This window comes from Rhagoletis zephyria, unplaced genomic scaffold (genome assembly GCF_001687245.7).
Source record: "Rhagoletis zephyria isolate East Lansing unplaced genomic scaffold, Rhagoletis_zephyria_1.1 Rzeph_scaffold_01246, whole genome shotgun sequence".
In the NCBI taxonomy this organism is placed as follows: domain Eukaryota; kingdom Metazoa; phylum Arthropoda; class Insecta; order Diptera; family Tephritidae; genus Rhagoletis; species Rhagoletis zephyria.
The window spans coordinates 4,721-15,590 of record NW_016158330.1 but is presented as its reverse complement, the minus strand read 5'-3'; the positions used below and the strand labels follow the sequence as shown (position 1 = coordinate 15,590).

Genomic DNA, 10,870 nt, shown 5'->3' with positions numbered 1-10,870 from the left:
CTCAGGGGGTAGAGCGGTTATTGTTTGGGTGCGTGTTAGTTGCTTGTAAAGCGTGCACACTTTGCACTAAAGGATGCATTTTTTAATCAGAGGTTTTAGCTTTGGTACGTAGTACTCTTGCCTTACCATTTGGAGCATTAGTCGGGTATCTGCGTGAAGAAGCAGCGAGTGTAAAAACTCCGAATAGAGCTGGCGGAACATCGATTCGGTAGGGAGAATTATTAGGTGCCTTTCATTATAGCTCAACGTGGAATGTGCTAATCGGTCATTAACCCGTAGAAGTCCGTATTTGTCCAAGGAAGGATTGAGAACAAGAAGAGGACTTTTTTGATAATGGGCCTTTTATCTTGCAAAGCGCTTTTTTCGCTTGGGAAATTGCGTTGATAAGACGTATTTTTGCATATTGAAATTCGTTATGTGCCAGATGAGGATTAGTGATTGTAGCTAACCCCTTTGATTTATGGCGGGCAATGTTCACGAAGCGGAACATGTACGTAGTCACGCAGAGTGCTCGAGAGAAAGAAGAAAAGCGATCAAGAAAATCGACCTCTTTTTCGAGCGCGCATGCCTTTGACCTTGGCCATGCATCCATGTGGCAAGAGAGCCCTTTTGGTCCGCGCCACCAGAGTGGGGAATTTGCCAAGCCCTGCGGTTTGCAATCACGGGTCGGTTGGAATATCTTGGCTGGCAACATGGCGCCATGTACCGGTTGGAAGATATTCCCGGATTTGGAGGGTACGATTGAATACGTTTGTGTTCCATGTACATTGTGGGTTTTCAAGCCAAGCTAGCTCAATCTCTGAATCTGACCATAAGAATGTGTTGCACGATTCCACTTTGAGCTGTTTTCGAACAGCTGCGACCAGTTTTGCGAGTAAGACTGCACCACAAAGCCTTAGGCGTGGCAAGCTTACCGTCTTCAATGGTGCGACTTTGCTTTTTGCAACCAAGAGAGTGGAATATCTTTGGGTGCTAGCATCTACGCGGTTGTAAATCGCTGCGCAATATGCTTTTTCCGAGGCATCGCAAAACCCGTGGATTTGGGTATCTTGCCCCGGAGTGAAGTTAACCCATCGAGGGATTTCGATGTGGCAGATGGCTGGCAGATTTTCTGCGCACCGTTGCCATTTTCTAAGGATATGGGTTTGTCACATTCGTCCCAGTCAACGCCATCTATCCAAAGTTCTTGAAGCTGGAATCATCACTGGCTACAGCCATCTTTTCGTGTCAAAAAGTTTTGCGACAGAGGATATGATTTGTCGCTTTGTGACGGCAGTCGATGTCGATGCAGGCAGAATGGTGTAGGAAAATTTATCTGTCAGTGCGTTTCATTGTATACCAAGAGTTTTGGTTGTGGAAGCGCTCTGAAATTTCAAAAAGTTAGAGTCGAGAAGATCCTCCTTTGGAAATTTTTCTAAAATGGCCGGATGATTGGCCGTTAGTTTCTTGAGTATGAAACCAGCTGACTTTAGCGCTTTGATCACTTGAACAAGTGATTCAGTGGCGTTGTCAATATCTTGACTTCCGGAAAGTATGTCATCCTCAAGCGTTTCTCTTTTAAGCAATGCAGCCAAGGGAAACGTCGCTATCGTGTCAACTGCTAATTGATGCTGGGTACGGATAGCGAGGTATGGTGCACAATTAATGCCGAACGTTATGGTTTTAAGATTTTAATCGGTGACATGAGAGTCAGCCGATGTGCGAAAGAAGATTCGCTGAAAATCTTTATCGTCCTCGTGGATGAGTATTTGATGATACATTTTTTCAATGCCTCAATTGAACACGAATCCGGCTCGAAGGACCATGAATATTTCTAATGGTTGCCTTTCGCACTCACCTCTTTAGAAACTTTATTTCCACTTAAAGGAAACACTTTTGGTTCGACTTAGTGAGGTAAAAATATTTCGCTGTTTATTTGTTCACAGTAATTCTCCAAATTTATCTAAATATATGTGCAGAGCTTACTAATTAAATATATTTCAAACTCGTATTGATTTCAAATTCGAGTTACTTCTGATAAGGGCGCGTGCGCGTAGACTGGAGTTAATAGCTGAACTAATTTTCGTCTAACTTGGCACGACGCTGGTAGGCGGCCGTGCACGCTCGGGAATCATTTTTCGGAGTCGCCTCGACATCGCTGCGGCCAAATGATGCGTGCACGGCCGCTGAATTGAGTTTAAGCGGCGGCTTAAACACAAAGAAATACTTAGAATTTACGCCCTCGTAAAACTAATGTTGTTTCAGTGTTGCCACTTTGTAAGTAATTCCACAAAACGTGAGGAATTTCGGGTGCGCTTGAGTATTTTTTGAGGATTTTTATTCTGAGGAATTTTTTCTCAATATATTTGCAGACTAGCAGACCCGGCGAACTTCGCCCCGCCCAAAATTTTTATATATTTTATTGAACCTTTTTGGTCCAACATTTTCACCAACAATTCACGTTTACGATTTTCAGTGGCACATTTGTCTGCTAAGATTAAGGTTTGGTGGTCATTTGCCGCTTTAAATAACCTAAGGAAAGTGTTATATCCGTTCTTGAAATTCTCCAGTTGTGCGGCATTTCATAGCACGGTTATTCGCAAAGCGAAATAAATTTTTTCCTCTTCACTCCCTGGCGGCAACAATGACCCGGTTCTATAGTGAATGTCCTAGAAGCTTTACAGTATAGTAGGTGGCAATTTCAAAATGGGTGCGAATCATTGTTCTACAGAAATGCAATATACATATACTTATTTCAGACGAAATACCTTAAAAGTTTGAACGCATAATAATATTGGAAAATCACATCCATTGGGCCAATTGCAACGCAGGAGCGTTCGATATACTCAATGGTGCAACAGGTCGATTTAATCTGACCTTCACGGCCCCTTTTCTCACTTGGCTATTTTTAGTAATAGCTCGACTTCAGCACCACTTGGCAGCACGTTTTTGCAATAGTATTGCATACATATTTAAAACATTAGCCAAATCGGATCATAAATAAGATTTTTAGTAATAACTCAACTACAGCGCCAACTGTCGGATTAAATTGTGAAACTAAACCATCCAGAGACCCACTCAAATACACAAAAAGTTTCGTTAAAATCCGTACAACCATTTAGGAGGATTTCACTCACAAACACACCTACAGAAGAATAAAAAAATTCATTCAAAGATAGCTAAAGGTCGGTACGTTTGTAGGCCTCACACCTTTTTTCAAATAGCCCAAGTTTTCTCCATGAGCATGGACTTGATATCAACTATATACATATCTCCATACGAAGTTCCAGTACTGTACCATGAATACTTTCAGAGATATGCAGTATAAAAATTCGATTTATATGGGAGGAGCCACGCCCCCCTTTCCAACAGCTGCCCTCTTTCTTCATGAGTATGCGATTGATTTCGTATATCTCCATACCAAGTTCCAGAACTCTACCATGAACACTTCCAAAGATAGGCAGTATGAAAAATTCGGTTTGTATGGAAGATGCCACGCCCCCTTTTCCAATAGTTCCAATTTTTCTCCAAGAGTATGCGATTTATTTCGTACATCTCCATACAAAACTCTAGAACTCTACCAAAAAATTTCCAGAGATAAGCAGTATGAAAAATTCGGTTTGTATGGGAGATGTCACACCCCTTTTTACAATAGCTAAAATTTTTCTCCAAGGGTATGCGATTGATTTCGTATATCTCCATACCAATTTCCAAAACTCTACCATGCACACTTTCAGAGATATAAAGTATGAGAAATTCGGTTTGTATGGGAAGCGCCACGCCCCCTTTACATATAGATTTTTTTCAGCATAAAACCATCCTTGGGACACGTGCGGCAGGTGGCAGTTTCAAAAAAATCGGTTCAGCCGCTCTCGAGCCTTGCGAAAACTAACAAACGGCTTTCTAAATATATATTAGTTGAGATATATTATATATTATAATTATATTTTGACAGTATCCGTTGTTTCTGATTGGCGCAAAAAAATCTTGCCTAGTGACGAATTCGCCCCTTGATATGGTCGTTACTTAAAGCTATTTATATTCGAAATTGCATGAAAATTGGAAAACAGGAATCTATAAGCTTATCCAGGCAAAAAGCTACCAACGTACCGAATTTTAAGCAAATCGGACCATAAATACGAATTCTTCGAATAGATCAGTCCCTGGTCCACTTCTCGGAAAAAATGGACCATATATCCTAATATATGCTAAAAAACTACTTACGTACCGCATTTTAAGCAAATCGGACCATAAATGCGATTTTTTGGAATAGATCGGTCCCTGTTCCACTTCTCGGACAAAACGGATCATATATGCTAATACATGCTAAAAAGCTACCTACGTACCGAATTTTAAGCAAATCGGACCGTAAATACGATTTTTTCGAATAGATCAGTCCCTGGTCCACTTCTCGGAAAAAATGGGTCATATATGCTAATCTATACATATAATAAAATTGTAACAGGTCGATGTCTGTACATTATAGATATTAAAGCAAAATTAATGTGGAGGGTCTTTTTTAGAGCATCAGAACCCAAATCAAGCATTTTTAGAATTTTTGTCTGTCTGTCTGTCTGTCTGTCTGTCTGTCTGTATGTTTGTTCGCGCATCACTCGAAAACGAATGCATGGATTTGAATGCAGTTTTCACCGATGTATTGCTAGAGGTCTAAATTAAAATTTAGGAAGAACAAAAATTAGAGAGTTGCCACCTGTTTGAAAATTGGAGTTTAAGTAAATTGATAAGAAAAAATGAATATTGCAATATGGGCGTCAAAAGAAAGAGAATTAAGAAGGCTTACAGCCAGAAATATTTTTTTAGAGTTGCCACCTGTTTGAAATTTTACATTTAATTTAATTTATAAGATAAATTGAATATTGCAATATAGGGATCAAACTGAAAGGGTTTAGGAAATTATACTGCCGAAAATATTTTTAGGGAGGGCTGCCACCTGTTTGAAAAATTTTATTGAATTAAATGATAAAATAAATGAAATCTAAATCTACATCTAGATATCTATATCTATACATATAATAAAATTGTAACAGGTCGATGTCTGTACATTATAGATATTAAAGAAAAATTAATGTGTGGGGTCTTTATTAGAGCAGCAGAAGCCAAATCAACCAATTTTAGAATTTTTGTCTGTCTGTCTGCCTGTATGTTTGTTCGCGCATCACTCGAAAACGAATGCATGGATTTCAATGCAGTTTTCACCGATGTATTGCGAGAGGTCTAACTTAAAATATAGGAAGAAAAAAATTAGATAGCTGCCACCTTTTTGAAAATTGGAGTTTAAGTAAATTGATAAGAAAAAATGAATATTGCAATATGGGCGTCAAAAGAAAGAGGCTGAAGAAGGCTTACAGCCAAAAATACTTTTTTAGAGTTGCCACCTGTTTGAAAATGTACATTTAATTTAATTTATAAGATAAATTGAATATTGCAATATGGGGATCAAACTGAAAGGGGTTAGGAAATTATATTGCCGAAATATTTTTAGGGATGGCTGCCACCTGTTTGAAAAATTTTATTGTATTAAATTGATAAAATAAATGAAATCTATATCTACATCTATACATATAATAAAATTGTAACAGGTCGATGTCTGTACCCTATAGATATTAAAGAAAAATTAATATGGTGGGTTTTTATTTAAGCTACAGAAGCCAAATAAACAATTTTTAGAATTTTTGAATCTCTGTCTGTCTGTATATTTGTACGCACATCAGTCGAAAACATGGAATTGAATGCAGAGTTTTCACCGATGTATCGCTAGAGATCTAGCTTCCAATATAGAAGAAGAAATTAGAGAGTTGCCACCTGTGTTTAAAATTTCAGTTTAGGTCAATTGATACGGTAAAGTGAATACTGCAATATGGCTGTCAAAAGAAAGAAATTTACAAAGGCTTACAGCTGAATATATTTTTGGGGAAGGTTGCCACCTATTTGAAAACTTTAATTTAATTTAATTGATAGCATAAATTAAATATTGCAATACTGGCATCAAACTAAAGAGGCTAGGAAATTTTAATGCTAAAATATTTTTAGGGGATTTGCCATCTGATTGAAAAATTGTATTCATTAAAATTTGTAAAATAAATGAAATATTCTTGAAGCGGGTTTGAAAACTTTAATTCAGTTAAATTTATAATATAAACTAAGTGTTGCCATATGGGATTCAAACGAGAGTATTTGAGAATATGTTAAAGAAAAATTAATAGGGCTTATTAGATCAACAGAAGCCAAATATAAAATTTTGGTATGTTTGTCTGTATGTTTGTAAGCGCATCACGCAAAAGCTAATGTATGGAGTTAAATGCACTTTTCACCGATGTACATATTGCTAGAGCTTTAATTGAAAATATAGAATCAATTTTTTTTTGTTATAGTTTATCGTCGATCATTATTCCTAGGTATTTGAACGTATTAACTTTTTCTAGTGTGTCGTAGTTTATATTTAGAGTTAGCAACGGACCGTTCTCAAAATTTCGCCTTGATATAACCACAAACTTTTTTTTCTGTGTGGAAGGTTTTTCGTTGTTGCTGCCAAAAAATTAAGAAATCTGAGACGTCACGTTTAACAATTTCATACAGTTCTCTTTACAATGTATTTCACTAAACTACTAAACGGCTGCACCGACTTGGTTCATATTTGGCCACACCTTGAAAATAAATATTCTGACCAAAAATTTACTCGTATGTAGCTCGAGATATTCCTAAAATTCTTATACAGACTGAAACGTAAAAAACCAATATATCTCTAAAACCAATTACGCTGGGAAACTGAACTTAGCACTGGTGCATATATTGCAAATGCATTGGGAAAGGAGCGTGGCTCCTTCCTTCCATACAAACTGAACTTCCCATATAGCTTATCTCTGAAACTACTTACGCTAACGTCCTGAAATTACACTACTTTTATCATACCGACTAGCGAAGTTTTTTGAGTCATCGATATACATTACGTAAGCGCAATTCATGATTGGAACTTCTCCTAGATTTCTAAATCCCATTGAAATATTGTAACTTTGTTTTTAGTTTTTAGTAAAAGGTAAAATTTATGTGAAAATTTTGAAGAATTTTTTTAAATTTTGCACAAAGAATGGAGCTTTGATTTTTCGGGTTTCGTTATAGACTGCCCTATACCTACATACCTATTTGCATAAAATGATAGCCGTTTTCGTTGTTCGGAATAAACTCAAAAACCACTGAATAGAGTTCCGTCAGATTGTCGGAGGTTATCTGACATACAATTATTACATGCTACTAGAAAACTCGCTAGGTGGTGCTGGAGTAGAGTTATTTATAAAAATCGTATTTATTAACCGATTTCGTTCAAATTTTAAATGTGAGCTATGTACCTGTATGATGGAAAATTCTTTTGATAAAAATTTACCCAATTAGTGCCGCTGGAGTTAAGGTTGAAATTCATAACACGTATTCATTTTGTGGTAAGCAATGGTTTTACAGAAAATGAACCCAATGGATGGCGCTGCAGCCGAAATGTATAGAAACCCCGTGGTTGGTCTGCTTTGGCCCTATGTTAAGTTATACGAATTTAGTTTTCAGATGTCTAAATGAAGGATGGGGTTAAGTTTGTAAAAGTGGTGAATTAACAAGGAAAGATCACCGTAGGTATATCAATTGCTCCATTTGAAAGATACTAAAGAGATCACACGACTCATTTAGCAATGTACCGGAAAACTTTTCATCCTATATGACAGCAAGGATTCTTGGCCCTCCTATAACAGAAAACTCACTTCTGTGCTCTTGAGTTTCTCTATAAGAACTTTTATTGGCATACGCATCGCACCAATTGTAGTTCGCATAAAAGTTCGCATGCTTGGCAGAGATCTCACGAGTGGAAATAAGACCATTGATAAAGCTCATGACACCAAAAGGGATAGGTATTCCATATGGTATCACAGCGTTACTATTATTGGCCTATGTGTGAGGAGGATACTGCACCTTAGTGGTTTCAACTTAAATCAAAAATTTTGACTTTACAGACTAATTTTGTTTTTAAACGCTCTTTTGCATTGGCCAACGAAAAGCTCTTATTAGGCGCCGCGAAGTAAGCGGGCATTGGCTAGTGTTAAATAAAAGCTTGTTTTAAAAAAATATTTTTTTTACATTATTTTATTTTGAACTTTTTAGTTTTATTTTATATAACCAGGACTTAATATTTTTATTAAGGGCTGACTCTCCATTTATGAGCGTATTACATATAATATAAGCGGCGTAAATCTTTTCGATCATCTGTTTAGGCTGAGCAAAACACGTTGAGTTCAGGTAGCGAAAAAATTGTACGATGGAAAAATGGCGGAAAGTTGGCAACTGTTGAACTGAGCGGAACTACTCAACTGTGCGTTTCTAAGACAAACAGTCTACGGTTAGACAATATGAACGCGCCGAGTGTCACGAATTAGGAGCATAATCAGAAACAAGTCGGTGTGTTATTTAATTTAAGCATTCAGATTAAGTACAAACCACACACCCGGTAGGTGCTCTACAGAATTTCGTATAGAAATATCCCAAGGTTAACAGCTGATTTATTCAAACTAATTTCCGGTATTTTATCTTACCAAGGAACTCACAATAGAATCTATCATGCCACTGCCTAAACCTATCGTGCATAGTTGCGCCGGCAAATTACGCTCTGCTATCACTAGCAGTAGTGAACACGCTGTAAAGAAGCTGTTAAGCAAGGATCGCACGATTTGTACATTTGTACAGATTTGTACATTTTGGCAGCCACAGAGTGGTGTTGTCTAGAAATAATGAGTTAAGCTCAATAACAACTTTCAAACAACACCACTCTGTAATTGTTAAAATGTACAAATATTGTGATCCCTTCTTTAGATGAAGATAAACATAGGGAGCTGCGAAAATGTTAAAATTTAAATCTAAGTGCATAGTATACATTTAGGTTGTATGCTTGATGTGTATGTGGAGATTCTTGCAAATTATTTTGAAACTTATACACACACATGTATGCACAGCAGCAAGCTCATGCCACTAACAGCGATATTGTATGCATAGAATTTCTACTGGGTATGTATGTAAGTTAACTATATACAAATGTATATATGTATATCCATACATGAGCAAATATGCCATATGGATTACACCGCGCGGTACCATACCGCTGCTGCTTGAGCAAACCTTTATAATGAAAACAGCTCTTATAAAGATTTTATTTTCTTGCTTTAAAGAGAAAAGTCCTTTATATGTAAAGTCTATCTTAAACTGAAGCATTTTCATCTAAGCTAGGGGCCCGTTATTGATTTTGATATTTTAGTAAAAGTCGTTATAAACCATTTATGAGATTGAAAGTTAGTGAGTGAGAGAGTTAGTGAGTTATCTATACAAATTCTATGGATCTAAGATATATTATTTTGTAATTTTTAGTCCATTTATAAAAGCGTTGTATATTAAAAAGTATAATTTTATTTTATGTACAAAATTTTGCAATAGATATTAAATAATTAATGGCGTGTCGTCCATTTCCGCTGTAGCGTATGTAAATGGTGCATATATTTAGGAGCAATATTTAACTTCTTCTGGCGGGGCGACATCTGGAGTCTTCTAATTATATCTCCTTGATATGATGCCTACAACGAGGTTGATATCTAGAATTTGCAACAACTAGCTTTGCTACATTACTGCCGGCAGCTTTAATAATTTTATAGTGGTTTTACGTTCTTTGGCAAATTACGCTCTGTTAGCCATAAATCTTACTATTTTTTAACCGCCTTTGAATCAAGACCCCTGGACAATATAAGGAATTCATATATATTTTAAATTGCATTGTCATCCTGATTGGAACTATGCTGAAAATTTCAAGTCTCTAAATTGTCGGGAAGTTAATTTAAAATCGATTGGAAATTTCCGCGATTTCCGCGGGATGACCAAGTTAAATAAAAGCTTGTAAAGAACTGGATTTCTCTGAACAAACCAAGATAAACATACAGGGCTATCACGGAATCCATCGTAGAAAATCTACGAATTCAAATGCCTGCTACGAATACGAAAAAATTGCTATCACTGATTCCGAGTGAACTCGAAAATATCGTTGCCAGCTTCGAATGTTGATTCGAAATCAGCTAGTGCATAGGAAACAATAGACATTTATGTATGCCATTTTGCTCACGCTGCCCCAGCAGTCTCAATGGCCGAGTGAGCAAAGCACTAGACTGCCAATTGAGAGATCCGAGTTCGAGTCTGAGTCGTCGGCAGTGGAGCTTTTTTCTTTTTTTATTTAATTTTTGTTTTTTTTTTTTAATTTTTTTTTTTTAGTTTAGATTGTATTCTTTTAAAGAGAAAACTATTTTTTTAAATTAATTTAAATTTGTATTTTTCAAAATAAATTTATGTGATATTAAAGTAGTTAGATTTCTTTCCTAATAAATTGTTGTTAAACTATTATTTCCTCCCTTAAAAAAAAAAACATTCATTAAATAGCGTCTAGTAGATGAATATATGTATGTACATATGTAGGTATGTATGCCATTTACATATATTTTTCGTCTACGTTTACACAAATATATGGAATTATATCAAACTATAACAGATATGGAGTATAATAAATATTTATTATTAACAATAATGCAGCTTTTCTCCGTTATTTTTAAGATTCAGTGATTTTAAATTTTGTTCCGACAGCATAAACCCGTCGTGGTGTATCTGTACGAATCTTCATTACGAACGGATTCAATGAATGCTCTCTACGAATTTCGAATTTACGTTCGTAGCCATTCGGATTCTCTGATAGCACTTTCGTAGGTTTCACGAAAATCGACGCTACGATGGATTCTGTGATAGCCCTGATAGACATAAAAAACGATAGAGACAAAGATAGAAAGGAAGAAAGTGAGAGGGATAAAAA

General features: G+C 36.3%; 1 long non-coding RNA gene across 1 annotated transcript; it reads right to left on the bottom strand.

Annotated features, from left to right (window-relative positions):
- Positions 1-2,286: 2,286 nt before the first annotated feature.
- Positions 2,287-10,597, bottom strand: LOC108363337 (uncharacterized). Its single transcript, XR_001847603.1, has 3 exons — positions 10,587-10,597; positions 8,339-8,340; positions 2,287-2,352 (listed from the first exon to the last, which is right to left on the bottom strand). It is a non-coding gene; the product is annotated as an uncharacterized LOC108363337 (long non-coding RNA).
- Positions 10,598-10,870: the final 273 nt, after the last annotated feature.